Consider the following 6,000-nt stretch of genomic DNA (forward strand, 5'->3'; position numbering starts at 1 on the left):
GACATTGCAAGTTATTTGACTGTGGGCAAGGGATGGCAACGAGCCCACGGGCTCCTCCTGGGCACACACACCACCCAAATCTCAGGAGCTTCAGAGGGCGACTGGCTCTGCTGGTAACGAGGGTATTTTTCCACGTCAGGAAGAAAAAGAATGGGCGCCAAGCGAGGGGGGGTCCATTTTATTTTGTCATTTCCTGTGCCTTCCTCACAGCAGGGGGGATTAACCCTTTGTGTGCCCACTGCCACGTGGAAGCAACAGGAAAGTAAGGGTGCTGGTGTAGGGTTGAGCATGTGCTTAGAAGAGAGGGAAGAATGGTGAATAGCAGGAAGGGAGCAGCAGGACAATGATTCCAAACATTTAGGCCACATATCTTTCCTTGGCCAATCCCAGACTTGATCCTAATCCCATCGATAATCTGTGGCACCATTCCAGCAACATGGGCCAAATGCTTGTGGATTTGTGTGCTACACTGGCACTTACTTTCCCTAACAAGTGCTGCCAGGGTGCCCATATGTAACATGTAGTGTGGGGCTGAATAATCAGTGGCATGATTGTGGCAGCTAGGTGTAGTGTGGGGCTGAATAATCAGTGGCATGATTGTGCCAGCTAGGTGTAGTGTGGGGCTGAATAATCAGTGGCATGATTGTGGCAGCTAGGTGTAGTGTGGGGCTGAAAAAGTAAATCCAGTTGTAAAACAGAAGAGCTGACTACTTATCCCAGATTTCAGGGGCAACGGTAACTTGGACACTCCCCCCACCCAGAGGAATGCAAGAAGGGGCGTGGCCTAGTAGGACCCTGCTTGAGTTCTTTATAAGCTCCTGGAGTAGGAATATAATGACCATGAGTCCTTACAGGAACATAGTGGAGAGATTCTATTCATTGGACTTTTTACAGGTCAAGGAAACCCCTTCCAGTCACTATACTTTCTCCAGTGCCCTGCCTCTATAACCCCATCATTATAGGACCCCATTTCTTATATTGTCTGTGAAAAGGCTCCTCATAGACAGTTTGGCAAGGAGGCCACAAGGCCATAAAGTAGTTGGATAAGAGAGTTCATGAGGGGTGTATGTTGTGAGAGAAGCTGCTGGAGAGACTTACTGCAGTGGGATAAACTGGGGTGTCCCCTTCTTGTGCATTGCAGTTCTCCAGTGTTGCACTGCTTGTTCTGGTACCAGAGTTACTATACATGTTACAGACAGCAGTGCAGTTGGAATACTCATTGGAGGTTAAACTGGCCATACATGCAAAAATCTCCTTGGTTGGTGAGGTCTTTAAACATGAAGATCTCTTACGAATACTGTTTATCCGCCTTGAGGCAGTCAATAGGCTTATCTGAATTTCAGCCAGATATCAGTTGGGCAGGTCAGTTGGCTGACACCATACACGTCTAGTACAAAAAAGGAGGCTTGTGGGTGCACTCCTATGGCCATAGAAAAACATATTTAAGTACAATAATCCCCTGTCTAAATAATTCAATGAATATACAAGTGCATGTATTTAAAAAAGAAAAACAGGGTTTTTTGTTACAAAGTTCTGATCATAAAGTTGATAAGCCCCCCATACCACATCAAGGTAAAGCACAAATGCTAGCGGCAAGGGAGGATTTAGCCCTTTTATATAAAAACCAATGCCTGTGAGACCCTCATTATATCTGCTGTACTTGTCACATACATTACACCTATTACACTTCTCATTTAGCTTTTTCATTTTCTGTTCACAGCTATACCTACACCTGTACTTATACCTATTATTTTTCTAAATACATCCACTTGTATATTCATTGAATTATTTGGACAGGGGATTATTGTACTTAAATATGTTTTTCTATGGCCTTAGGAGTGCACCCACAACCCTCCCTTTTTGGCACCATAGAGGTGCCAATGAGCCCCAGACCAACCAGCTGTTCTTATTGGCCTGTGTGTGGCACCTGCACTCTCTGGCTAAACTGCTGCCTGGAACTGTGACTGCTACAAGAACTGAGAGACCAAAACCCCGTTCCTGGGAAAGTTACTCTCATGCACTGCTTGTGACCCCCAAACTGAACTAATGGCTGGAAGATATGTACTCCCACCTAGTCATTATCAGTGTCATACCCATCCCAAGCTTATTTTTACTCCATTGCAAATACATCCCTAGCTCTCACCTAGTCATTTTCAGCACCATACCCAACCTTATACTTACTCCATTCCAAATGTATCTCTACCTCCCACTTAATCATTCCTAGTGTCATACACAACCCATTCCCACCTTATTCTAAATCCATTCCAAATACATCCCTACCTCAAACCTAGTCATTCCCAGTGTCACACCCAACCCACACCAACCTTATACTTACTCCATTCCAAATGCATCCCTACCCCCCACATAGTCATTCCCAGTGTTACACCCAACCTATCCCAGCCTTATACTTACTCCATTCCAAATACATCCCTACTTCTCACCTAGTCATGTTCAGCACCATACCCAACCTTATACTTACTACATTACAAATGTATCTCTACCTCCTACCTAGTCATTCACATGTGATACCCAACCCACCCCAACCTTATACTTACTCCATTCCAAATGTATCTCTACCTCCCACATAGTCATTCCCAGTGTTACACCCAACCTATCCCAGCCTTATACTTACTCCATTCCAAATGTATCTCTACCTCCCACTTAATCATTCCTAGTGTCACACCCACCCCAACCTTATACTTACTCCATTCCAAATGCATCCCTACCTCCCACATAGTCATTCCCATGTGATACCCAACCCACCCCAACCTTATACTTACACCATTCCAAATGTATCTCTACCTCCCACATAGTCATTCCCAGTGTTACACTCAACCTATCCCAGCCTTATACTTACTCCATTCCAAATGTATCTCTACCTCCCACTTAATCATTCCTAGTGTCACACACACCCCAACCTTATACTTACTCCATTCCAAATGTATCTCTAGCTCCTACCTAGTCATTCCCATGTGATACCCAACCCACCCCAACCTTATACTTACACCATTCCAAATGTATCTCTACCTCCCACATAGTCATTCCCAATGTTACACCCAACCTATCCCAGCCTTATACTTACTCCATTCCAAATGTATCTCTACCTCCCACTTAATCATTCCTAGTGTCATACACAACCCATTCCCACCTTATTCTAAATCCATTCCAAATACATCCCTACCTCAAACCTAGTCATTCCCAGTGTCACACCCAACCCACACCAACCTTATACTTACTCCATTCCAAATGCATCCCTACCCCCCACATAGTCATTCCCAGTGTTACACCCAACCTATCCCAGCCTTATACTTACTCCATTCCAAATACATCCCTACTTCTCACCTAGTCATGTTCAGCACCATACCCAACCTTATACTTACTACATTACAAATGTATCTCTACCTCCTACCTAGTCATTCACATGTGATACCCAACCCACCCCAACCTTATACTTACTCCATTCCAAATGTATCTCTACCTCCCACATAGTCATTCCCAGTGTTACACCCAACCTATCCCAGCCTTATACTTACTCCATTCCAAATGTATCTCTACCTCCCACTTAATCATTCCTAGTGTCACACCCACCCCAACCTTATACTTACTCCATTCCAAATGCATCCCTACCTCCCACATAGTCATTCCCATGTGATACCCAACCCACCCCAACCTTATACTTACACCATTCCAAATGTATCTCTACCTCCCACATAGTCATTCCCAGTGTTACACCCAACCTATCCCAGCCTTATACTTACTCCATTCCAAATGTATCTCTACCTCCCACTTAATCATTCCTAGTGTCACACACACTCCAACCTTATACTTACTCCATTCCAAATGTATCTCTAGCTCCTACCTAGTCATTCCCATGTGATACCCAACCCACCCCAACCTTATACTTACACCATTCCAAATGTATCTCTACCTCCCACATAGTCATTCCCAATGTTACACCCAACCTATCCCAGCCTTATACTTACTCCATTCCAAATGTATCTCTACCTCCCACTTAATCATTCCTAGTGTCACACCCAACCCATCCCCACCTTATACTTACTCCATTCCAAATGCATCCCTACCTCCCACATCGTTTTTACTGTGTATATACAGAGATAGAGAGGTACTGACCATTTATTATATATGATGAAGTGTTGGACTGGGACACCAGGGGCCCACCAAAAAACCTTAGTCCAGAGGCCAACCCAAAGACCTTAGGCCAGCGCCCCACCCAGAAACCTTAGACCAGGGGCCCACCCAAAAATGTTAGATCAGGGGCCTACTCTTACTACTATTATGCTTCCTCGCTCAACCTCTATACTCCTGGTCTCGTTACTTTACTATAATCAATTATTCCATCTATTTAGCCTCTGTTCATAGAAATAGGGAATGATCATGAAAAAGGCCAAATGTTTAGCACCTTAGTAGCCCATCCAATAGAGGAAGCTTTCAGTCTATGCTATTGATCCCTCTGACACTCCAATATGACTAATAATGTTTTGTTATAGTTCAGCAGCTTTAATAGACATTGATAATTCAAGCATAGTTAATGGGAGAACAGAGGGATAGACACTGACCATATATTAAATATTCTTACTGAGTATATACAGAGAGAATGGGCGGGGCATAGTTACACTGGGACAGACAGAGAGAATGGGCGGGGCATAGTTACACTGGGACAGACAGAGAGAATGGGCGGGACATAGTTACACTGGGACAGACAGAGAGAATGGGCGGGGCATAGTTACACTGGGACAGACAGGGAGGGAATGGGTGGGGCATAGTTACACTGGGACAGACAGAGAGAATGGGCGGGACATAGTTACACTGGGACAGACAGAGAATGGGTGGGGCATAGTTACACTGGGACAGACAGAGAGAATGGGCGGGGCACAGTTACACTGGGACAGACAGAGAGAATGGGTGGGGCACAGTTACAATGGGACAGACAGAGAGAATGGGCGGGGCATAGTTACAATGGGACAGAGGATGCTCTTGACTGCAGGGTTCCTTGGGGCAGATGAGTCCATTTAGCAGGGCAGTTAGAGGTGGGTGCCCAGCTGTGTGTGGCACAGGGTTCCAATAGATCCTAGAGGCGAGTGACAAGATAACAGGTGCGGTGGGAATCCAGCGGTGGGTGGCCAGTTCTGTGTGGCATGGCATAGGACCTGCAATAGACAGTGTGAGGTTAAGGGCAGCAGGACATGTACAGGCATTGATTTGGGCACTGAACTCTGCCCTCCGTGTCCCACTGTGAATTTGCCATTTTATTAGTCTCATAAGTAATGGTCTGAAATTCTGGGACTGGGGGTTTCAATGGGTTTCATTTGGTACCATTGATGCCATTGGGTCTTCTCTTACAAACAAAAACACAGTGCAGACCCCCATGGGATGTGTATGGGGTAATTGATTGGAGTTTATATGGGGTAATTGATTGGGGGTGCATGGGGTAAATGATTGTGGGGTGCATGAGGTAATTGGGGTGTATATGGGGTAATTGATGTGTCCAGTGAATGATGTACTAGGGGTAGTATTATATACTCGTAGTGCTCTCATTGTATCATATGAGGTGGCAGCACCCAGTACCCGCAGTACCAGCCTCTCATTAACAACATCAGTGTAAAAGTCAAATTGGGGTATCACAGGTGGGACAAACGCTGCTGCTTAAAATCCTGTTGCTAAAACCTTCATGTGGCCGGAGTTGAAAGGTTGTGGCCTTCAAAGTGGGGGGGGGGCATGTGCCCTGGCATGTTTGTGGCCACACAGCCTAAAGCCAATGAGAGGGAACATGGGCTACCGCCACTCATTGTATCAGTCAGTTTATGTCATTTGTATGATCCGCGATTAGCAGGGACACACCCACCTGCCTTCCAGGGACCTCCTGTTGCCCAGCACTACATATCTATAGGGCAATAGAAATGCACAGTCATGGTCAGTGCTATGAACCCCAAGTGTGGAATTGTGGCAAGTCTGTGGCCCCTGTGGCTCTATTAATATCTA

The sequence above is a fragment of the Xenopus laevis genome, chromosome 6S (assembly GCF_017654675.1).
Source record: "Xenopus laevis strain J_2021 chromosome 6S, Xenopus_laevis_v10.1, whole genome shotgun sequence".
Taxonomy (NCBI): Eukaryota; Metazoa; Chordata; class Amphibia; order Anura; family Pipidae; genus Xenopus; species Xenopus laevis.